We start from the raw sequence: 25,846 nt of genomic DNA, 5'->3' as shown, positions 1-25,846 counted from the left end.
TTACATAAAAGGTTAGCAATATTCTTCATCAAAAGAATTGAATTTGCAACACAGAAACAGGCCTCTGGAATGGAAGTCCACTTGATTTCAGTTTTTTACCTTTTCAGGATTTGATTTGCACAGTGTTGTGAAGTGCCCTTAAGACATTGTGCCAGTTTAATTTTCTGATCAACATCAACAGACTGATACCTAAATTACTTGTGGGTACATAGATAGACACATTCATCCATTGACTATAAACACCAACATAAAAACAGGCACAGTTGCTCAGTCTTTAACAAATCTGTCTATCTGTAGTTCTGCATCGTGTACCAAATGGCAGAAGAGTCTTCTTAAAGTATTGCAATGGAAGCTCACCAGCACCTCTACATCCTCGGGGGCTAAAGAAAATTGGCATGTCTCCATTGAACCTCACCAATTTTTTAATTGATGCACCATCTATCCAGATGCATCACGACTTGGTGTAGAAAGTGTAAGGTATGGATCTACTTCTTTCAGAGCAATTACAACCCCCCCTCAGCACTACATATTGATCTGTTGTCTGTGCCTAAGCATGCATATTGTCTCTCTCTCTCACTGCAATGCGAATACACCAGTTTAAGCTGTCTCCCTTGTGCATGCTTTCACTTAATCGATACGTAGTTGTGCACAGACACAAGGGCAACTGCCCTGCTTGTGACTGTAGGAAACCACAAGACCACTAGTATGATAAGATGGGCTCTTGATCTCAAAATCTACTTCAATAAGGTTTTGCACCATATTGTCTGTCACTCTTTCTGTGACTAACACCATTTTGCATTTTGCTACTGCTTCCCCTTGTACTACTGTACCTCAATGCACCGTTATAACGGAATGATCTGAACAGATGGCATGCCAAACAAATATTTTCACAGCACCTCCGTACACGTGACAATAGTAAACCAAGTAACCAGAGTATCATTTTTTGGCAACAGTGGGAGAATGTTTCATTCATTTATTTAGCATAAACATGGCTTCAATGTTTGCAGATTACAAACAGGGAAGACAAGCAATTTCAATTATGGACATTGCCACTGACGTTGAAGAATATGGGAAATTATCCTTTGGCTCTTTAGGCCCTTTATTGCAAGGGGACAGAAACATAAGTCTTGTTATATTTACAGGGCATTGAGATGACCACATCCACATGACAGTATGTAGAAGTGATCTCCTTATTTAAGAAGAAGACGAAGAAGAATAGCCCTTAACTCGGGACACCGCCATGACGATGTTTCCGTAGCAAGCTATTCTTGTTTTTATGAGGCCGAGTTGCTCGCTCGACGCTCAACCCGACTTGGATTTGAACTCAGTAACCTTCGCTCTGGAGTCTGGCGCTGATATTATTGCGCCACCAAACAGGACCCTTATTTAAGGACAGATATATTTGCAATGGACGCACAGGAGACTGCAGACGCTGGAATCTGGAGCAACAAAGCAAACTGCTGGAGGAAATGATCGGGCCAGGCAGCATCTGTGGAAGCAGTGGATAGTTGATATTTTGGGTCAAGACCCTGCATCAACTATCCCTTTGGCTCCACAGATGCTGCCGGACCCACTGAGGTCCTTCAACAGTTACTTGTTGTGCCTTTATTTGCAATAGGAACTGTTCAGCAAAGGTTAACTAGATTGATTCCTGGAATAGAGGCATATCCTGGGATATGAAGGTTCAGTTGGCTGGGCCTTTACAAATTGAACTCAGAGACCTAGAGTTAGAGCAATACAACACAGATTCAGGTCCTTCAGCCCAATGAGTCCATGCCCACCCAGCGGGGCCCAATTTCCTGAGTTCAGCTCACATCCCTCTACATCCTATCCCTCCATGTACCTATCAAAGTGTTCTTAAATTATACAATTGTACCTGCCTCAACCTCTTCCAACAGCTCATTCCATATACTTACACCCTTTGTGTGGAAAAAGTTGAATCAGTTCCCTTTTAAATCTTTCCCATCTCACCTAATTCTGTGCCCTCTAACACTATACAATGACATGTCTTGCAACATCCTCACTTGTGCCTTGAAAGGGAAGCAAACTCCAAGCTACATTACATCTTAAAACTGAAGCTTCAGCAAAGAAGCAACATTCTAAACGGTGCGCCAGTGGAAGTAGGACTAATTAGTGTACTAGACATTCTGGACTCAGTATCTAGATTCACGTGTGGAGGTTTGACGGTTAGGTAACAAATTCACCCCTCATTCTCTGGAACTCCCTGAGACAAATTCCTGTCCTTGTTTTACCATGTGCCAGCTGCAGAATGCTTCTTGTATCAAAATGATGAGTTACATCCTCCTTTTCTCAAATAGAGAAAGAGCAAAGGTAAATGAAGAGGTTAATGCTCATCACCCGAATAGGGGCTGTGGTGAATGCACACTGAGGGCTAAGCATAACACTGCATCTCCTATTCCAAACTACATATATACATGTACACTCCCAAAGCCTTCCCCATGATTAGGTATAGTCTCAAGACAGTGGAGATTTGAGATCAGAGTTTTCCTTCTCCCCGATGAGCTGCCAACTTTGGCTGATGAGCCTCATCTGCCTGAAACAACTGGTTTTTAAGGTACCAGTAGTCCACCTTTGCCCCTTCTGTCAGTAGAAACAGTTCAGCCGGGCTTAAAAGCCAAGCCTCACGTGAAGGCCAGGAGCTGGGCTAGAGGCTATTTGAGTCACATGCCAATGGGAGCATTTATAGGTAGTGGGAGCTTGTCCCCACTACCACTCATGGCTATAATAACCTCAAGGTTGATATCCTCACATCAACTACATTTCCAGGACAGAAATATGGAAGATATTTGAATTTTTACAATGCCTGGTCAATACATAATTAGACTTAGAATAAATGGCATAAAAATAGCAATGTATTTTGGGCTGGACAATTAAATCTTGAAAAGAGATCAGGCAGGTGTCAAAATGATAGGCCTAGAGATCTTCAATTTAAGGCTGCACGTATCCCTTGTAAAAAGAACATAGAATGGCTGTATACAACAATTGTAAGGGACTTTGAGTTGAGCAGGGTCTGGGTAAATAAACAGAAGTTGCGCAAGATGACAGTGCAACCCATAATGCTGCTTAAGTGAATGGAAAGTTTGCAAGTGGCTGACTTCAAGCAGATCAGACTCTTATTTCCTGTGATAATAACACTCAGTATGGTCTGCTTCCATCTCAGCACTGCCCCAAAGACTAAAATTTTGAATGGTCATGGGAACGGATCAAATTTGTCTGGTTGAATCTCAGCATGAATTACCTGGTGAATCTCAAGAGTAAGCAGTCAACCTCAAGCTGAGAAGTCAGACCTCAGGACAGAGTTGTGCAAAAACTCCCATCAGAATCCGCCCAAAGTTTGCTCTGAAAGCATTTGAACAAAACATTTGTAAATTCAAGAGATGGGAAAAGCAGTTGTTTTAGCTTTGAGAAGATGGATCAAATGATTCAACTTGGAACCTGACTTTTCGAAGTGATTGGACTTCCTGTCAATGGCAAGAGAAGGGAGAATAACCCCTTTGTTAGTGTTTGGTGTGTGAAGTTAAGTAAAAGTGTAATTACATTTGAAGTTATTATTCATCTCAGGATATTAGATTAGACTTTGCCAATAAGTTCATAGCTTGCAGATGTGCTTATAATAAGGGAATTAAATATGCTTGATTTAACGTCTTAAAATAGAGAGTTAATTGGAACCGACTTTGAACTTTGCTAATCATGCTCTGATAGAAAAGGAAGATAGCATAATATAGTCAGTGATCCACAAATAGTAAATGTCCAGGCTCTGACAAAAACTGCTTTCAATCGGAATCATTAATTCCATTTTCTTTCCTCAGATGCTCCCTGGGTTAGAGGTGCAAGCACTTCCACAGTCACAGATACGAGGTGTAGACATTAGTGGACACGAGATTTTGCAAATGCTGGACATCTTGAGCAACACAAAAATGCTGGTGTAACTCAGTAGGTCAGACAACATCTATGGAGGGAAATAAACAGCTGATCATTCAAGCCAAGACTTTTCATCAGGACTGGAAAGAAAGGAGGCAGAAGCTAGAATCCTGCTGAGGGGGCAGAAGGTATAGTGGAGATCACCAGACAGTCTGATCTGATCTCAGGTATTGCCTGCTCTCACTTTGGATACTGTTTTTTTTTGGGAGGGGGGTTGGGAGAGGACGGTGGAGGGGAGCCATAACAATCGGGTCTCTGGCACCGAGTCTGATGTGGCTCAGAAGTGTTGGGGCAGGGGAAGACGAGAAGAGAAGAGGACTGCAGTAGTGATAGAGCATTAGGAGTGGACACAATTCTGTGGACATGATAGTGGCGTCCGGGTGATATGTTGCCTTCCCGTGCCAGTGATGTCTCAGATTTGGTCTACAGCATTCTAAAGGAAGGGGTAAGCAGCAATTCCTGGTACACATTGGCCAGTGACATAGGTTGTAAAGGGAGGAGGTCCTGAAGGGAGAATTTAGGGAGCTAGATAGAAAGCTGAACAGAGGACCCCAGTGTAGCAGTCTCTGTATTACTGCCTGTGCCGCGTGCAAGGAGAGGATGATTTGGCAAATGAATGCATGGCTGAGAAACTGGTGCAGGGAGCAAAGTCTCAGATTTCTGGATCACTGGCATCCCTTCTGAGGAAAGCATGACCTGTACAAAAGGGGTGTGTTACACCTGAACCCAAGGGGGTACCAATAACCTTGTGGACGGGTATGCCGCAACTGTTGGGGAGGGTTTAAACTAACTTGGCAAGGGAATGGGAAACAGTGATAGGACTGAGGATGGGGCAGATCGTATCCAAGCAGACGCGGTGTGTAGTGAGAGTGTCAGGAAGGACAAGCAGATCGTAGAACAAAATTGCGATTGGTGGAATGAGTTGCAGTGTAACGGGGACAAAATTGAAAAGGGTGATGAATACAGGACTGAAGGTGTTACAGTTGTATGTACGCGGTTTATGGAATAAGGTAGGTGATCTTTTAGCACAGTCACAGATGGGCATGTGTGACACTGCAGGCATCGCTGAAAGAAAATTATAGTTGGGATCATAACATTGTATGAAAAGGACAGGCAAGTAGGCAGAGGGGTGGCGTGGCTCTGTTGGTTAAAAAAAAAGACAGTGGCCAGGATGTGGGCTACAAATTACAATGGGATACAGGAAATGCATGTCAAAAGGGTAATGTTATAATAGTCATGGGAAATTTCAATATACATCTAGATTGGGAAAATCAGGTTGGTGCTGACTTTGGATGCCAAAAGATAGAATTTGTTGGATGTCTACAAGATGGCTTTTCAGGGCAACTAGTGGTTGAGCCCACCAGGGGATCAGCTGGTCTGGACTGGGTGTTGTGTAATGAACGTTTTGATTAGGGAGCTTAAGATCACTCCTGAGAGAGTGATCATTATATGATAGAATTTACCCTGCGATTTGGAGAGGGAGAAGCTCAAATCAGATGCATCAGTATTGCAGTGGAGTAAAGGGAATTAGAGGCACAAGAGAGGAGCTGGCTAAAGTTGATTAGAAGGGGACTCTAGCAGGGATAATGGCTGTAGTGTCTGGCTGCAATTCAGAAGGCACAGGATAGATACAATCCAAAGCAGCAGTTTCTATAAGAGCATCATGACAACCTGTGGCTGACAGGGGAAGTCAAAGCAAACATAGAAAGCAAAAGAGGGCACTTTGATCAACCATTAGTGGAAATTTAGAGAACACGGAAGCGTTTAAAAACAGAAGGCAACTAAAAAGTTATAAGCAGTGAAAAGATGAAATATGAGTGTGAACTAGTCAATAATATCAAAGAATACCAAAAGCCTTTTTCTCCCACACAAAGAATAAAAGAGAGGCAAGAGTATATAGCAAATCACTAGAAAATTATGCTGGAGGGGTAGTAATGGGGGTCACGGAAAAGTTGAAAAAGCTGAGGAAGTATTTTGCATTGGTCTTCACTGTGGAGGAGTGTGCCAGATGTTTGAGTGTTACGGGGCAGAAATGAATGCAGTTTCTATTTCCAGGGAGAAGGTGTTTTGGAAGTTGAAAGGTCTGAAGGTAGGTAAGTCACCTGGAGTAGATGGAATAAACCCCAGGGTTTTGAAAGAGTTAGCCGAAGAGATTGTGGGGGCATTAGTAGTGGTCTTTCAAGAATTGCTAGAGTCTGGAATGGTTCTGAAGGACTGAAAAATTGAAAACATTATTCCACATAGCGGATACAATAGGGTCTTTTAAGAGCCTCTTAGATAGGTACATGGAGCTTAGTAAAATAGAGAGTTATGGGCTAGGGAAATTCTAGGCAGTCTCTAGAGTAGGTGACATGGTCAGCACAACATTGTGGGCTGAAGGGCCTGTAATGTGCTGCAAATTTCTATGTTCACATTTTAAGGGAAAGAGGTGGAAGAGAGGAAATTACAGGCCAGTTAGCCTGACCTCAGTGGTTGGGAAGATATTGGAGTTGTTTGTTAAGGATGAGGTTTTGGGGTACTTAGAGGCAAATAATAAAACTTGCCATAGTCAGCAAGATTTCCTTAAGGGGAAATCTTGCCTGACAAATCAGTTGGAAGTCTGTGAGGAAGTACCAAGCAGGATAGACAAAGGAGAATCAGTGAATGTTGTGTACTTGGATTTTCAAAAGACATTGACAAGGTGCCACACACGAGGCTGCTTAGCAAGATAGAGCCCGGGTTTTACAGGAAAGGTACTAGCATGAATACAGCATTGGCTGATTGACAGGAAGAGTGGGAATAAAGGAAGCCTTTTCTAATCAGAATCAGGTTTAATATCATCAGTATATATTGTGAAATTTGTTAACTTTGCAGTAGCTGTATAATGCAATACACGGTAATAAAGAGAAAAAAACCCAGATTAAAGTATATTAAATAGTTGAATACTTTAAAAAAAAGTATGAGGTAATGTTCATGGGTTCAATGACCATTCAGAAATCAGATGGCAGAGGTGAAGAAGCTGTTGCTGAATCATTGAGTGTATGCCTTCAGGCTCCTGTACATCCTTCCTGATGGCAACAATGAGAAGAGGGCATGTCCTGGGTGATGGGGTTCCTTAATGATGGATGCCACCTTTGAGGCATCACTCCTTGAAGATGTCTTGGATCCTATGGAGGCTAGTGGCCATGACGGAGCTGACTAATTTTACAACTCTACAGCTTGCTTCAATCCTGTGTGATAGCCCTCCACCCCAATATCAGTTGGTGATTCAGTCAGTTAGAATGCTCGACAGAGTACATCTGTAGACATTTGCTACTGTTTTAGGTGACATACCAAATCTCCTCAGACTCCTAATTAAATTAAATTAATTTTATGGCTGTATTGATATGTTTGGACCAGGCTATGTCCTCAGGAGATATTAACATTCTGGAACTTGAAATTGCTCACTCACTCCACTTCTGAGCCCTCTTGAGGGCTGGTGTGTGTTCCCTTGTCTTACCCTTTCTGAAGTCCACATTCAGCTCTTTGGTCTTACTGACATTGAATGCAAGGTTGTTGCTGTGATGCCACTCAACCAGCTGATATATCTCGCTCCTGTATGCCCCTCATCACCATCTGAGATTCTGCCAACAATTGTTATATCATCAGCAAATTTATAGCTGGCATTTGAGCTGTACATAGCCTCACAGTCACGGCGCAGAGAGAGCAAAGCAGTGGGCTAGGCACACGTTCCTGAGGAGCACCAGTGTCGACTGTCAGTGAGGTGGAGATGTTATTTCCAATCCACACAGACTGTGGTCTTCCAGTTAGGATGCTGAGGGTTCATTTGCAGAGCGAGGTACTGAGGCCCAGGTTCTGTAGCATTTCTATCAAGGCTGTAGGAATGATTGAGCTGTGGTCAATAAATAGCATCCTGACGTAGGTATTTGTATTGTCCAGGTGATCCAAAAGTGCACGAAGAGCCAATGAAATCACGTCTGTTATAGATTTATTGTGGTAATAGGCAACTTGCAGTGGGTCCAGGTCCTTGCTGAGATAGGAGATTATTCTATTCATAACCAACCTATCATGAACAAAGCAGATGAACTTCAAGCATGGATCAGGACTTGGAGCTATGATGTTGTGGCCATTACAGAGACTTGGATAATTCAGGGGCAGGAATGGTTACTTCGAGTGCCAGGCTTTAGCTGTTTCAGAAAGGACGGGGGGGGGGGGGCGTGGAGGAGGCAAAAGAGGTGGGGGCATGGCACTGCTGATCAGAGATAGTGTCATGGCTGCAGAAAAGGAGGAAGACATGGAGGGATTGTCTACTGAGTCTCTGTGGGTGGAAGTTAGAAACAGGAAGGGGTCAATAACTCTACTGGGTGTTTTTTTTAATAGACCACCCAATAGTAACAGAGACATCGAGGAACAGACAGGGAGACAGATTCTGGAAAGATGCAATACTAACAGGGATGTTGTGGTGGGAGATGTTAATTTCCCCAATATCGATTGGCATCTCCCTAGAGTGAGGGGTTTAGATGGGGTGGAGTTTGTTAGGGTGTGTTCAGGAAGGTTTCCTGACACAATATGTAGATAAGCTTACAAGAGGAGAGAGGCTGTACTTGATCTGGTATTGGGAAATGAACTTGATCAGGTGTCAGTTCTCTCAGTGGGAGAGCATTTTGGAGATAGTGATCACAATTCTATCTCCTTTACCATAGCATTGGAGAGGAATAGGAACAGACAAGTTAGGAAAGCATTTAATTGGAGCAAGGGGAAATATGAAGCTATCAGGCAGGAACTTGGAAGCATAAATTGGGCACAGATTTTCTCAGAGAAATATACAGCAGAAATGTGGTAAATGTTCAGGAGATATTTGTGTGGCATTCCACATAGGTACGTTCTAATGAGACAAGGAAAGGATGGGAGGGTACAGGAACCATGATGTACAAAGGCTGTTGAAAATCCAGTCAAGAAAAGCTTACAAAAGGTTCAAAATACTAGGTAATGATAAAGATCTAGAAAATTATAAGGCTAGCAGGAAGGAGGTTAAGAATGAAATTAGGAGAGCCAGAAGGGGCCATGAGAAGGCCTTGGTGAGCAGGATTAAGAAAAACTCCAAGGCATTCTACAAGTATGTGAAAAGCAAGAGGATAAGACATGAGAGAATAGGGATAATCAAGTGTGACAGTGGAAAAATGTGTATGGAACCAGAGGAGGTAGTGGAGGTACATAGTGAATACTGAAGCAAAGTATTCATTACAGAAAAGGACCTTGGCAATTGTAGGAATGACTTACAATGGACTGAAAAGCTTGAGCATATAGACATTAAGAAAGAGGATGTGCTGGAGCTTTTGGAAAGCAAGTTGGATAAGTCACTGGGACTGGATGAGATATACCCTAGGCTACTGTGGAAGGCAAGGGAGGAGATTGCTGAGCCTCTGACAATGATCTTTGCAACATCAATAAGGACGGGAGAGGTTCCAGAGGATTGGAGGATGTAGATGTTGTTCCCTTATTCAAGGAATGGAGTAGAGATAGCCCAGGAAATTACAGACCAGTGAATCTTCCTTCAGTGATTGATAAGTTGATGGAAAAGATCCTGAGGCAGGATTTATGAACATTTGGGGAGGTATAATATGATTAGGAATAGTCAGCATGGCATTGTCAAAGGTAGGTCATGCCTTAAGAGCCTGATTGAATTTTTTGAGGATGTTACTAAACAGATTGATGAAGGTAGAGCAGTAGATGTAGTGTATATGGATTTCAGCAAGGCATTTGATAAGGTACCCCATGCAAGGCTTATTGAGAAAGTAAGGAGGCATGGGATCCAAAGGGACCTTGATTTGTGGATCCAGAATTGGCTTGCCTACAGAAGGCAAAGAGTGGTTGTAGACGGGTTATGTTCTGCATGAAGGTTGGTGACCGGTGGTGTGCCTGAGGGATCTGCTCTGGGACCCCTTCCTTTTGTGATTTTTATAAATTATTTGGATGAGGAAGTGGAGGGATGGGTTAGTAAATTTTCTGATGACCCAAAGGTTGGGGGTGTTGTGGATAGTGTGGAGGGCTGTCAGAGGTTACATTAGGACATCAATAGGATGCAAAACTGGGCTGAGAAGTGGCAGATGGAGTTCAACCCAGATAAGTGTGAGGTGGTTCATTTTGGTAGGTCAAATACAATGGCAGAATATAGTCTTAATGGTAAGACTTTTGGTAGTGTGGAGGATCAGAGGGATCTTGGGGTCCGAGTCCATAGGACACTCAAAGCTGCTGCGCAGGTTGACTGTGTGGTTAAGAAGGCATAGGGTGTATTGGCCTTCATCGACTTGGGGATTGAGTTCAAGAGCCAAGAGATAATGTTACATCTATATAGGATCCTGGTCAGACCCCACTTGGAGTACTGTGCTCAGTTCTGGACACCTCACTACAGAAAGAATGTGGAAACTATAGAAAGGGTGCAGAAGAGATTTACAAGGATGTTGCCTGGATTTTGGAGAATACTTTGTCAGAATAGGTTGAGTGAACAGAGGAGCAACAGAGGATGAGAGGCGACTTGATAGAGGTGTATAAGATGATGAGAGGCATTGATCGTGTGGATAGTCAGAGGCTTCTTCCCAGGGGCTGAAATTGCTAACACGAGAGGGCACTGTTTTAAGGTGTTTGAAAGTAAGTACAGAGGGGATGTCAGGGGTAAGTGTTTTTTTTAAACGCAAAGAGTGGTGAGTGCATGGAATGGTTGCTGGCGATGGTGGTGGAGGCGGATACGATAGGGTCTTTTAAGAGACTCCTAAATAGGTACATGGAGCTTAGAAAAATAGAGGACTATGGATAACAGGAGGTAATTTCTAACATACATGTTCAGCACAGTACTGTAGGCCAAAGGGCCTGTATTGTGCTGTAGGTTTTCTATGGTCTATGTTTCTAACTTCTCAAAGCGCTTCATCACCATAGATGTGAATGCTACTGTACAATAGTCATTAAGTCAGGGAGGCTGAAGAAGGACTTGGATTAGGAGAATGGGCAAAGAAGTGGCAGATGGAATACAGTGTCAGGAAATGTATGATTATACACTTCAGATGAAATTCTAAAAACTATTTTCTAGATGGAGTGGTGGGGGGGTAGTATTCAAAATTCCAAGGTGCAAAGGAACTTAGGAATCCTTGTGCAGGATGTCCTAAAGGTTAACTTGCAGATTGAGTCAGTGGTGAGTGGATGTGGAGAGGATGTTTCTTATAGTGGGGGAGTCTAGGACCAAAGGACACAACCTCAGGATAGAGGGACATCCATTTAGGACAGAAATTAGGTGGAATCTCTGTTAGACAAAGGGTGGCAAATCTCTGGAATTCATTGCTACAGGCAGGTGTGGAGGCAAAGTCATTGAGTGCATTTAAAGTGGAGATTAATAACTCTGTACAAGTCAGGGTGTGAAAAGTTATGGGGAGACGACTGGAGAATGGGGTTGAGAGGGAAGTGGATCAGCCAAGATCAAATGGCAGAGCAGACTTGATGGGCCAAATGGCCTAATTCTGCTCCAATGTTGTACGGTCTTCTGGTCTGGTTGGGGGTTTGTGGTTGAGGTGGTTGTTGGGATTAATGTAGAATTTGAGGTAAGTAATAGATTGTTGGTGGCTGCCATGAACTTGGTGGGTTGGATAGGTGGTTGATTGGTAGGCCAGAGGGCCTGTTCCCGTACTTTATCTCTTTATGACTCTGACTCTAAAAATAAGTTCCAGTATTTCCGCTTCTGATGTCAGACCTGTGGTTCCCCAATTTCCAAATTGCCACACTAGAAGTCTGAGACATTTGACAGCTGCATCTTGCAATCAAACTTATGCAAAGTAAGCTGTCAGAAATGAGAGTGTGGTGGGGTGTTATTACAGGTGCTAACTTCAAAATACCCTCTGCACAGTCACCCATAGTCAGTAATAACAGCAACCTGGCTTTGAGCTCAGCTATGGGCAAAATTAAGTTGGGTTGGTCAGGAACACAGAAGAAAGTCATAATGAAAAAAAGCCAAACTAACACCTCTCACATTCAAACCATTGCAATGATATCTAATCTCTCAGCCACTTAAATTACCACAGCAAGAAGTTTCAGCCCCAACATCCGTCCATAATAAAGACATTTATTTTATTATTGTTTGCCTTCAAGCTTTGATAACTGACCTAGAAATGTGTCTCAATATCATGTGCTTTGACATCTGATACATTTCCTTTTCTGATCTTGCAAATGGCTGAAGATTGCTTCGTTGTCCAGAATCAGTCTCATTGTGTCTTACATCTGATGAAATTTTGTGCTGTTGAGGTAATTGACATCAGGGGTGGAGAATGGAATACATTTCCTCTATTGGCACCAAGTGTAACACTCATTAGATTAGACCTATGTGGACCAAAAACAGGGAAGATTGCAAAATCTGAAAGCTTGCCTTATTGTAAACTTGGAAACCTTCTCCTATTGCATTATTTCATTTCCACTTCTCATGACTTGTGCTGCATCAGTGCTCAACATCATGTGCGTCTTGGGTTAAGGTCACTTGTGATCCACACTCCCTGGGAACTGCTCCTTGGCATCCTGCGTTCAGCTGGACAACCGGAATGGAGTGATATCAGACAGACCTGTCAGTGCATTTCAAAAGCAATGTTTGAGATTCCATTGAGGCTAATGTGCTCTGGAAACCTACCAGTCAGGTATGGAATTATGTCAATCAGCCTGCAATACAGTTTGGATGCCAGAGCAATCATCTATGCTCCAACTGATGCCCTGTTTGTCAAAGTAGAGGGACTTGGGGCACAGTGGGCAGCGTCAAAGCAGAGGGACTTGGGGCACAGTGGGCAGCGTCAAAGCAGAGGGACTTGGGGCACAGTGGGCAGCATCAAAGCAGAGAGACTTGGGGCACAGTGGGCAGCGTCAAAGCAGAGAGACTTGGGGCACAGTGGGCAGCGTCAAAGCAGAGGGACTTGGGGCACAGTGGGCAGCGTCAAAGCAGAGGGACTTGGGGCACAGTGGGCAGCGTCAAAGCAGAGAGACTTGGGGCACAGTGGGCAGCGTCAAAGCAGAGGGACTTGGGGCACAGTGGGCAGCGTCAAAGCAGAGAGACTTGGGGCACAGTGGGCAGCATCAAAGCAGAGAGACTTGGGGCACAGTGGGCAGCGTCAAAGCAGAGAGACTTGGGGCACAGTGGGCAGCGTCAAAGCAGAGGGACTTGGGGCACAGTGGGCAGCGTCAAAGCAGAGGGACTTGGGGCACAGTGGGCAGCGTCAAAGCAGAGAGACTTGGGGCACAGTGGGCAGCGTCAAAGCAGAGGGACTTGGGGCACAGTGGGCAGCGTCAAAGCAGAGAGACTTGGGGCACAGTGGACAGCGTCAAAGCAGAGAGACTTGGGGCACAGTGGGCAGCGTCAAAGCAGAGGGACTTGGGGCACAGTGGGCAGCGTCAAAGCAGAGGGACTTGGGGCACAGTGGGCAGCGTCAAAGCAGAGAGACTTGGGGCACAGTGGGCAGCGTCAAAGCAGAGAGACTTGGGGCACAGTGGGCAGCGTCAAAGCAGAGAGACTTGGGGCACAGTGGGCAGCGTCAAAGCAGAGGGACTTGGGGCACAGTGGGCAGCGTCAAAGCAGAGGGACTTGGGGCACAGTGGGCAGCGTCAAAGCAGAGAGACTTGGGGCACAGTGGGCAGCGTCAAAGCAGAGGGACTTGGGGCACAGTGGGCAGCGTCAAAGCAGAGGGACTTGGGGCACAGTGGGCAGCGTCAAAGCAGAGGGACTTGGGGCACAGTGGGCAGCGTCAAAGCAGAGAGACTTGGGGCACAGTGGGCAGCGTCAAAGCAGAGAGACTTGGGGCACAGTGGGCAGCGTCAAAGCAGAGAGACTTGGGGCACAGTGGGCAGCGTCAAAGCAGAGGGACTTGGGGCACAGTGGGCAGCGTCAAAGCAGAGAGACTTGGGGCACAGTGGGCAGCGTCAAAGCAGAGGGACTTGGGGCACAGTGGGCAGCGTCAAAGCAGAGGGACTTGGGGCACAGTGGGCAGCGTCAAAGCAGAGGGACTTGGGGCACAGTGGGCAGCGTCAAAGCAGAGAGACTTGGGGCACAGTGGGCAGCGTCAAAGCAGAGAGACTTGGGGCACAGTGGGCAGCATCAAAGCAGAGAGACTTGGGGCACAGTGGGCAGCATCAAAGCAGAGAGACTTGGGGCACAGTGGGCAGCATCAAAGCAGAGGGACTTGGGGCACAGTGGACAGCGTCAAAGCAGAGGGACTTGGGGCACAGTGGGCAGTGTCAAAGCAGAGAGACTTGGGGCACAGTGGGCAGTGTCAAAGCAGAGAGACTTGGGGCACAGTGGGCAGCATCAAAGCAGAGGGACCTGGAGATGCATAGTTCACTGAAAGTCGAGTCACAGATAAACAGTGTGGTGAAGGCAGTTTTTGGTTCACTAGCCTATGCAAGTCAGGGCACCAAGTATAAAGTTTGAGGACATGGCACAATTGTACAGGACGATAGTGAGGCCACACTTCAGTGTTATGTTCTGTTTTCATTGCCCAGCTATAGGAAAGATGTTATTAGACCAGAAAAAGTTCATAAAATATTTACCAGGATGTTGCCAGGACTTGACGGTCAGAGTTATAGAGAAAGGTTGGACAGGATCAGACCTCATTCTTTAGACTAGGCAGTGAGCTTAGGTGTATAAAACCACAAAGAGCACATTTTTGATAAATGCAGACAGCTCTCTCCCCACCCCCACCAGCACTGGTGTATCAAGTAGTAGAAATTTAAGGAGAGAGGGAAGAGATTTGGGAGGAGCTTGAGGTACAATTTTCTTTTTATATAGACAGAGGGTGTTAAGTACGTGGAATCAGCTGTCAGAGGAAATGGCTGAGGTAGGTATAACATCTTGAAGTTATACAAATACACGAATTAAAAAGGTTTGGAAGGTTGTGGGACTAGCTAGATGGGTCACCTTGGTCAGAATGGACCAGATGAGCCAAGGGGCCAGTTTCTGTGCTGGTACGAGCTGCAAAATTCCAGAGACGGGTTCACAAATGCTGTTCCTCCCATGGATCTGTGATTCTCATCTGGGACAGTGCTCCAGAAATCATGGAGGGAAACACGTGGGGGTACTGTGACAGTGCAAACAACTTTGAATATTGACAAGTGGAGCCAAACAGATTACGTGGCAGCACTGAGGCTGCAAGAACGTTCTCAGATGTGAGGCATTTTTGTGTCAAACAGAGTTAGGACAAATGCAATGAATGACAGGGTGCTAAGAACAACAGGACCTTAGGATTCAAGTCCAAGTTCCTTGAAAATACCAACCCAGGAAGGCATATAGAATGCCTTCAAGTCAGGGATAGAACACAAGTTGGGATATTATGTTACATCTTTACAAGTTATTGGTTTGAATGCACTGGGTGTATTGTGTGCACTTCTGGTTGTCACAAGGCCGTGCTGGAGAGAGTGCAGTTGAGACTCACCAGAGATTGGATAGGATGTGCTGGTCATCTTCCGAGTAAAGGATAGATTTAGAGAACCTTTGTTTGAGATATTGAGGTCCTGGTTAAGAAAATCGATGTGCGTAGCAGCCATAGGCAGAAGGAACAACTGAGGTACTTGAGTACAAGAAATGCAAGAGAACACATGAAATCTGGAGAGCCAGAAGACATGAGATTGTTCCGGCTAACAAGGTGAAGGAGAATCCTAAGAGCCTCTACAGATATATTAAGAGTAAAGAATAAAGGACAACATTAGGCCTCTGGAAAATGAGAGGTGTTATCTATGCATGGAGCTAAGAGAGATAGGGAGGATCTTAAATGGATTTTTTTTTTACAACTGTATTACTGGGGCAATGAACGGTTTGTAGAAGTGAGGCAAAGCAACAGTGAAGTCGTGGACCATGCACAGGTTACAGAGGTGGTATTTGCTGTCTTGAGACACGTGAGGTAGACAAATTCCTAATGCCTGACAAGGCGTTGCCTTGGATCCGGTAGGAGGAGAGTGCAGAAATTGCAGGGGCTCTAACAGAGATATTTAATGTCCTTAGCCACAGGTGAGGTGCTAGAGGACTGGAGGATAGCTAATGTTGTTTGTTGGTTAAGAAAGGCTCCAAGAATAAGCCAGCAAGTTATATGCCAGTTAGTCTTACATCAGTAGTGGGCCAGTTATTGGTAGGTATTGTAAGGAAGAAGTATTTAGATAGACAGTGATTAGAGATAATCAACATTGCTTTGTGTGGTAGGTTGTCTGACCAATACTTTAGAATTTAAGGAATTTATCAGGAAGATTGGAGGTAAGGCAATAGATGTTATTTACATGGACTTTAGCAATGCCTTTGACAAGGTCTCACATGGGAGGCTGGTCAAGAAGGCTCAGTCACTTGGCTTTCAAGCTGAGGTAGCAAATTGGATTAGACATTGGCTTCATGGGAAAAGCCAGAGAGTGGTAGTACATGGTTGCCCATTGGACTGGAGGTCTATGGACTAGTGATGTACTGCAGGAATGAGCGCTGGGCCCATTGTTGTCTGTCATCTATATCAACGTTTTGGATGATAACGTGGTAACCTGGATCAGCAATGTGTGAATGACACCAACGTTTGTGATGTTGTGGACAGAGTAAGACTATCAAAGTTTGCAGTGGGATCTGGAGCAGCTGAAAAAAATGTCTGCATTAACGCTGATTTGTACTTAGGCGTCACATCCACGCCGTAGGTGTCGCGTACCGTATGCCGTACCTACACTGTACCCTACGCTGTACCCTACGCAGTAGGGTGACGTGCACCTCTCCAGAAAAGTTGTTCACACGTCGTGGCGATGCAGACCACAACAACTGTGATTGGTCCACTTGGTAGCATTGCATTTCCTCCTACGCATTTCCAGTTGCTTCTTCTCCGCCATGTCTGTAGGCTGTGCATACACCGACTCGAAATAGATGAACCAAATCGTCAAATCTTCCTGCCGACATGTGAAAATGTTTGTAATGCATTTCCTTGCCCATGTCTCTCATGAAGAAACTCAACACAGTGGCATAGAAACCCCACCGCCAACTAGCATTTTGGCGCACACCAACACATGCTTGCTACGGCGTAGAGTGATGCAGAAGTGAAAATCAGGGCTACGGCATAGGCTGCAGCGTAGCCCGTACGCATGAGTATAAACCAGCCTTTAAGTTCCATCTGCCAAGCTCGAGGTGTTGCATTTTGGCATGACATCAGGGTAGGACTTGTACAATAAGCAGTAGGGCAATGAGTGCGATAGGACAGATCAAGGAATACAGATCCACAGTTCCTTGCAAGTGACACCGCAAGTAGATAGGGTAATAATGAAAGCTTTTGGCACATTGGTCTTCATAAATCAGTATATTGAGTACAGGAGATGGAATGTTATGTTGAAATTGTACGGATGAGGCCTAATGTGGAGTATTGTGTGAAGTTTTGGTCACCTACCTTCCAAAAAGATGCAAATAAGATTGAATGAGTGCAGAGAATATTTGTAAGGACGTTGCCGGGACTTGAAGACCTGAGTTACAGGGAAAGGTTGAATAGGTTATGACTTTATTCCCTACAAGGTAGAAAATTGAGGTGAGATTTGATAGAGGTATACAAAATTACGAGGGGTATAGATAGGGTAAATGCAAGCAGGGTTTTATACTGAGGCTGAGTGAGACTAGAACTAGAGGTCATGGGTTAAAGTATAAGGTGAAATGTTTAAGGAGAATGTGAGGAGGAACTTCACTCAGGGTGGTGAGAGTGTGGAATGAGTTGCCAGTGGAAGTGGTGGATATTTAAGTGACTTGGATAGGACGTGGAAGGGAGGGGTATAGTGGGATAGGATCCAGGTGCATGTGAACGGGACTAGGCAGATGAATATTTCAGCATGGTCTGTGTGGGTCCAAGGGCCAGTTTCTGTGCTGTTGAGCTCCATGGTTGATACTAAAAGGTAATCTGATAGAGAAAAAGAAAAATGATTGAGGCAGAGAGGATATATAGTCAAAATGTTTTTCCCTGTGGTAGAACGTATCAGTATGAATAGGGCACAGGTTTGTGAGGAGGAGTTTTAAAGGGGATGTTAGGGGAAAGGTTTTCTTTCCTCTGTGCTCCCTCTGTTTACACATTTCCCATAGAGCAGCTGTCAGTAGTACCCTCTGAGTCATCCATCTTCACCAAGTCTCCACTCTGTTCTTCCTATCCCAATCCCATTCTCTGCAAGTTTAAATGCACATATTTAAAAGAAAAAAATGCTCTATAAATTAAGTTTTAAGTATTTAAATGTGTTGAAATGACCTAGATTAATTTTGAATGTCTAACGATATACTAACAATATAGGCAGCACAGTAGCTTAGCTGTTAGCGCCACACTATTACAGAGCCAGTCACCGTTTGGGTTTCAATTCCCAACACTGCCCATTAGGTACTTGTACATTTTGCCCGTGACTGCGTGGGTACTCCAGATTCCTCACGTGTACAGTTAGGGTTAATGAGTTGTTCCCATGTTCTGGTGGCACTGGACGCACAATCCTTGCTGATTTGATTGGATGCAGACAATGCATTTCATTGACACAATGTACATGTGACAAATAAAGCTAATTTTTTTTAAATTCAGTGAACACTTGCATTGGTGTTTCATTTTTACATACACATTCATTTTTTCAAAAGGTAGACTGTGGAAAACGACTGTTTACTTTGCCTGAAATTGAGGAGGTTGCACCTCTTCTTGCTGCCATTCTTAGTACTGACACTACTCGCACTGTTCTGTAGACTAGTGAGACTTGCATACTCATTTCATATTTTAATATCATTCTCTTACAAAATAGAAGAAAATTATTCCTCTCACCACATTTCTAACCATTCAGACCAAATTGTGATTCATCTTATTCGGATGCATCACGTCTGGGGATGGCAACTACTCTACCAAGATGGCAGGAAATTTCAAAGTTGTGGAACAGCTCAGTTCCTCATGAAAACCAGCCTCCTCTCCACTGGCTCTTTCCACACTTCCCACTGCCTTGGCCCAAGCAGTCAACATAGTCAAAGATTCCCCCCACCCTGGTCATTCATTCTCTTCACCCCCCCCTCCCCCACTGAGGGTACTAAGCTGGAGCACATGCCACCTGGCTCAAGGATATGCATCCCACTTAAACAGATAAAAATTAACTCTTGATCTATCTAATTTGTCACACTCCTTGCATTTCATGTTCTATAACTGTAATGGTACATAGACTGCATTATGTATTTCTCAATGTACTTGTGCATGAAACGAATGGTCTACGGCATGCAGACAAAAAGCTTGCCACTAAATCTCAGCACCTGTGACAGTAATAAGCCAATGTCTATGCCAACTCGCAGAGTATTGAGATGAATTCCACACCCCCCCCCCCCCCCCCCCCCCGCCGCCGGACCCCAGTCTTTGGACAGAAGCAGATTTGCAGGTTGAGAATTGTTAAAGTCTTGGCAAATAATTGCTCTGCATTTTATAGACAGCACAAACTATTCAGAGTGCATCAGACGGATCGTGTTCTCAGCAAGCTGGCTGCTCTCACCTGGAAGATGTCGAATTTCTCACACGTTGGAGCTGCGTTCATCCAAGCATATGGAGAGAACTGGTAGATCAAATGTGATTATTGCCTTGATAAAAAAAAAAAGGGATTTCTAGAGTCAATAAAGTTAAGATCTGCACTTTAGTAATTATTTAACATGCTGTTTTTACTTCATGTTAATAATCATTATCCAGTATTATAACATTGCATTATCTGATCTGAAAGAAAGTTCTGCAAAGACCCGAGTGAGCATACTGCCATTATAATACGTTGGATCTGTACAACGTATAATCCTCTATAACTTCCGCCACCTCCTACGTGATCCCACCACCAGCCACATCTTCCCCTCCCCCCAACTCTCGGCTTTCCGCAGGGATCGCTCCCTACGCGGCTCCCTTGTCCATTCATCCCCCCCCATCCCTCCCCACCGACCTCCCTCCGGGCACGCATCCCTGCAAATGGAAGTGCTACACCTGCCCCCACACTTCTTCCCTCACCACCATCCTAGGCCCCAGACAGTCCTTTCAGGTGAGGCACCACCTCACCTGCAAGTCAACTTGAGTGATATACTGCATCCGGTGCTCCCGATGTGGCCATTTATACATTGGGGAGACCCGCCGCAGACTGGGAGACCGTTTCACCGAACACTGGCGCTCAGTCCTCCAGCAGTGGCGGGATCTCCCTGTGGCCACACACTTCAATTCCACAGACCACTCCCACTCCGATATGTCTGTCCATGGCCTTCTCTACCGTCAAGATGAGGCCACACACAGGTCGATAGAGCAATACCTTATCTCCCGCCTAGGTAGCCTCCTACCTGCCGGCATGAACATCCAACTCACAGACCTCCGTTGATACCCCTGCTCCCCCCTTACCTCCATCCCCATCTATTATTTTAGTCTGGTTCTCTTTCTCTCTCTTTTTTTCCCCCCTCACTATAATCTCCCCCCAGCCCTACCTTTCTTTCTCTTTTATTTCCCATAATTCTCCACCTTCCCCCTAGCCTATTTCCCTTCAGCCTATCACTTCCTAGCTCTCTACTTCATCCCTCCCCCCACTTCTTATCCCCCCTCAACCATTCCATGTTACTTCACTCCTGATGAAGGGTTTTGGCCCAAAACGTTGTCACTACCTCCTCCCATAGATGCTGTCTGGCCTGCTGAGTTCTGCCAGCATTTTGTGTTTTTATTTAATTCCTTTAATATTGATTGATGTCTAGGTCATTTAAAGTCAACCTATAATTAGCTTCTGATTATAATCAGCTATTTCCTTTTAAGTTTTCCCATAAACCACAGTCAAGCAATTTTTGTAATTTACAGATGAAAACCAGTTTGTGAAATGGACCTGGGAATTGTTTTGGAAAGAAGGCAATGGAGCTTGTTCTGTGTTGGTGAAAATTTAAAAATGCCTGGCACCTTACAAAGAGCTGGGTGATCTCACAAAACTGAAGTCAGCAACTGCACCCCAGCTAATGTCACCAGTTTGCTCTGGTGCAGGATTTGTAGCTACAGTTGCAAAGTAACGGTGAGTACACTTTGAAAGGAATTTAAATGTGAAGTATCATAGGATAAACAAAGTTGCTACACAATTCAAGTATTTTTACATTTAAATTTGTAGAAATAATCTAAAATAACTGACAATGGAGACTTCTAATACAGATCAGCAATAATTCAGTGATCACTATGTCATTGAGAAGATCACAGGTACTAAGGAGGGGATTTACGAGTTAAGCTACCTTGTATGAGATGACTGCAGAACGGGGTTTCTCTCTTCAGAGAGTTTGGCCAATTAGTTCCATTTTCAAAATAAATGACAGCTTCAAATTTACACTTTATGGTACTAGCTTAACATATAAACAAACTAAACTCAAATTAGTAAAGTATCATGGTTAGAATTTTAATTGTGCTCTATTGATTATTAAGGTCTTCCATCTCTGGCAGTGTTCAGGGTTTTCATCATGTTAGCAGCTTCCTCTGTTCCCACCACTGTCAGTCATGCAAGTCGTGGATGGAGACTCAGGAATAACATTGCACTCAGATGTAGAAGGATTTCAGGGTTGTTAGCCCTGAGGTGAAGCCCTGGAACTGGAGGACTCGTGGACCACTCTTAGTCTGGCCTCCACCCTCGACCTGTGTGGCATGGGGTGACCCTACCAAGAGCAAAAGCACAAAGCCCTGACTTCAGCCAACATAGTTCTCCACGTCATTGGGGCACGCAACCCAGTGACAAGGTTGTAGCCTTCTTAGAGGACGTTTCTGGATTATTAGTTCGAAAACTTGCAGTCTGACCATTCTTTATTTCATATATGAAAGTATAGCTAGTGGCTCAATTGAAACAAGAGATTACCGCTGGAGGAAAATGTCATTTTGGTGAATTTCTATGTTGACAGTAATTCCACTGAGAATACCTAGCTCTAACTTCAAACAGTCCATTGAAGAACTAGGCTTCTGCTCAGAGGTTTACAGGGTGGACCACAGTGCAAAATCTTAATGTATTGGATGGGTTAATGCTAAAGTACAGCATGGAACTTGAGGATTTTAACAGCTCAGATCTCTGGTCACATGTAATCATAACATGTATCTAAATGAAATGGAGGAAAGCTAATTGGGAAGCATGTAAAAATTGATCTACAATGAAGAGGAAGACAATTTAGCTTCAAGTATCAAACGAGGTAGTAACACGTTTGCTAGACATTTCTGTAAACTCCATTTTCACTAGATGTACATTTAAATCTTCAGGATTAAGCATAGTGACTTTCAGCAACCAACTAGTAGTGTGGTGATGAGCAATTCTTCGTGGCTTCCAAGCCAGGTCTCTAAATCACAAATTTCAGTGAGTTTTTTTGAGTAGTACCATCCTTCCTCCAAGAGGCAAGTAGGCTCAAGTCCACCTTCAGAATTAGGCCACAGATTGCTGATTAAAGCTCAAAAGTAATTTTATCGAAGTATGTATATGTCACTATATACCACCCTGAGCTTCATTTTCTTGCAGGCATTCACAGTAGAAATACAAAAGAGTTGATAGAAACTGCATACAAAGAGTGACAAGCAACCAACGTGCAAAAGAAATTGCAAACACATTAAAAATATATATAAATAATAAAATAAAGAATTGAAATTATAAATTTCAGATAAACTTATTCAAGTTCATATGCACTTAGATTAACTCTACCTAGGAGAGAAGGGGCAGAGGAATAACAGATATTAAAAGTTTACAGTCAGTTAAAACTTATTAGGATATACTGTCATCAACAAAACCAGGAATCAGTACTCCACGCAATCATATACAATTCCGATAAGTATACACACCACTAATGTTAAATGAGAACACAACCCAGAAAAATGAAGACTTATCACTATTAAGAAAAAGTGAACCAATGGAAGATCATGACCCTCCATGGAAGACATCCCCACGATCTGAGCAGACGAGATGTCAACAAGGAAGCGTTAAATGCCTGGCTCAGAGTTGGAGACCTCTTCCTAGAATCAGGATTCCTTGTACGATACAGGATCAGGTGGTTAACAAAAAAAAAAGATTTAAAATACCTAATACAAGAACAACTAATATGATAAATGTAGAAAATGACAAGAAAAAAAACCCAATCCAAACGTGATAGGATCCTGTAGCAGTTTCACACAATCTAATTTCTTACACAGACACTAAGCCAGATCCAGTTTGAGAATAACAATACCACAAATTATATTATGGTCAGTTATTATGGATAGGGTAATCAATAAGCATCTGGTCAGAATAATACAGGATAAACAGGAACTTATTTAATAGATATAGCCATTCTAAACACACAACTTACAGAAATCAATAAGTGAAAAACAGCAGAAATAAGCCAAATTAAGAGGAAATTGAAAGACTGGGGACCACGAACAAAGTACACATTATCTTGATAGTAATATCAACAAATGGTGTCATCCTAAAGGCACTGAACAATTAGAGCTACACAGCAATATTTATGTAAATCTGCAGAAAGCCACAATACTAAACACCAAAATAGTCCAAAAGTTCCTAACAATTGAGAAATGAGTATGCTGGGCTATGGTTTTACCAGCTTGAGTTGAGAAAAAAAATAATAGCACAATATTCCTACATGCAAATGTGTATCAAATGGCAGATCAACAGTGTTAATAAAATACAACTTAATCCCTCTAGACATGTTAAACCAAATAAAGCATGTAGCTCGAGCTAGAAAGAAATCAAATTAAAGAACACAATGTTATATAAGAAACTAAAGATGCCACCCACTGAAGTGCTGATGAAAATAGAATTACTTCAACTTCTCCACAACCTGATGTTGGTAGCCTTCACTGATGTAGAGCCTTCACAGAATGCTAAAGCTGAGCTTACAGATAAAATTAGCTAAACATTTATCATACTAACAGAATACATGGACACTGACCCAACAACAAGATCCTACATACCAAAACAAAATTAATCAAAATTTGCAAAAATTGTTAATAATCTCAATATTAGCACAACATTTAGGAAAACTTGAAACATTTGAAGAACTACACATAACATACCATGCAGCATTAACAGTACAGTGTAATGGCTCCAAAATAGAGGCATTCATTAATAGAAACCTAAAACGGTAATGAAATGAGAACACTGAAATTGCAGAAGATCAAGAAGCAAAACTGGAACCTTAGAGCAGAAATAGCCCACCTAAATGGAATACATCCTTAAAAAGGGATAACCCTAGCAAGAAAGAGAAAAGCTAAGGAAATACCTCAGAAATATTAGGTCTATTCAGGATATAATCAACCTAAAGCATTGTAGATTTTAAAGATACACTAAAACAAAAGCTTAGTGCATACAATGCCATACTAAATAGATCATTTGTGAACAAAGCATTGGGGGCTGAACAGTTTTATAATGTACTATATTACTGTATCACCCCAAAGTAACTACACAGTAGCATTAAACAATAAGGCCTAGACAGCAATATTTATTTAAATTTCCAGAAACCCACAATACTGATCACCACTGGAATAGTCTGGAAGTTCCTAGCAATTGAAAGATGTGCTTGGCTATGCCCACACCTTAAGTTTTACCAGCTTGAGCTGAGAAATAAAATCCAATACACACAACTGAGAACATGAGCTGTAGGGATCCTTGAAAGTGAGTCCATAGGTTGTGTTCAGTGATCAAATCAGTGTTGAGGTGAGTGAAGTTATCCACCCCATTTCAGGAGCCTAATGGTTAAAGGTAATAACTGTTCCTGAACCAGAGTTCGTTTATTCTCCCTGTGGCCGTGTTGGTTCCTTCCCACATTCCACAGATGTGGAAATTAGGGTTAGTAACATAGGCATGCTATGTTGGTGTGAGACTTTCAGGCTGTGCCCAGTATGTTTTGGCCTCTATTGGTCATTGATACAAACAATACATTAACTGTATGTTGTGATGCTTTGAGATGACAAAAATGAATCATGCCTACTGTCTTTAGGATGTCCTGATAACACAAAATTCTAGTAATTCTTTCTGCAGGACTCAAAGAAACCATCTTTGCAATGAGACATTAAACAGTCCTCATCAGGAATTTTTTTTAAAGTAATATGATACAATAAGAAATATTCACAACATCTCTGGGTTACAGTCACCTTTCAAGTGACATTACCAAAAGCAGCCGAACTATTCATTCATCATTGGAGACTTGAGAGTACTGATGCTGTAAACAGGAGCAATGAACAAAATGCTGGAAAAACTTGTTTTTGACCTCCGCAGAATCAATAGCGAAAAATGGACAATTGATGAATCGAGTTGAGACCCTTCATCTCAACCTGAATCATCAACTGTCCATTTCCCTGCCGGACCCACTGAGTTTCTCTGACTATTTGTTACTCACTCACCGTTCAGAATTTAGCTGTACATTCTTCTACAAAACAGCAACAATACTTCCATAGTACTCTCAATGTTGCCTCCTCTACATTGAGGAGACCAAGCATATACTAGACAACCTTTTTGTTGAGGTCTGTCCACAGTAGTCATCTTAAATTTCTATTTGCATGTTATTTCAAATCCCCTTCCCATTCACAGAGCTGTCTGACCTTGATCTTCTCCACTCACGGTGTAGCCAACACAAATCAGAACACCACCAGCTCACATTCCACTTGTGGTGGCCTGGAAACCCATGCTATTATGAACATTCAATATTCCAGTTTCAAGTAAATGTGACCCCCACCTTTGGCCCTTTCTCACTCCTACCAGTCCACCTAGGTTCTTTACCATTGTTTATCTTGTCCATCCACACAACCCCATACATTGATCACCTAGATTTGTTACTCTCCCCCAACTGGTTCTATCTGGCCTCCATCCCTCTTCATCATATTCCTCTATCACCTTCCAACTTCCATCTCCCTTTCCTCTCCTCCACCTGGCTCCATCTGTCCACCATCCTCTACCACAGGTCCAC

The 25,846-nt window shown here is 43.3% G+C and overlaps 1 long non-coding RNA gene across 1 annotated transcript in view; it reads left to right on the top strand.

Moving 5' to 3' along the window:
- Window positions 1-25,846, top strand: part of LOC140728705 (uncharacterized) — a 39,882-nt gene continuing 14,036 nt past the window's right edge. Inside the window, exons 1-3 of the long non-coding RNA XR_012099158.1 lie at window positions 1-477; window positions 19,363-19,488; window positions 20,742-20,946. This is a non-coding gene — a long non-coding RNA (uncharacterized lncRNA). The remainder of the gene's footprint in view (window positions 478-19,362; window positions 19,489-20,741; window positions 20,947-25,846) is intronic.

Source organism: Hemitrygon akajei, chromosome 6, assembly GCF_048418815.1.
Source record: "Hemitrygon akajei chromosome 6, sHemAka1.3, whole genome shotgun sequence".
Classification (NCBI taxonomy): Eukaryota; Metazoa; Chordata; class Chondrichthyes; order Myliobatiformes; family Dasyatidae; genus Hemitrygon; species Hemitrygon akajei.
Note: the sequence above shows the minus strand (reverse complement) of the source record. Positions and strands in the feature narration are given on the sequence as shown.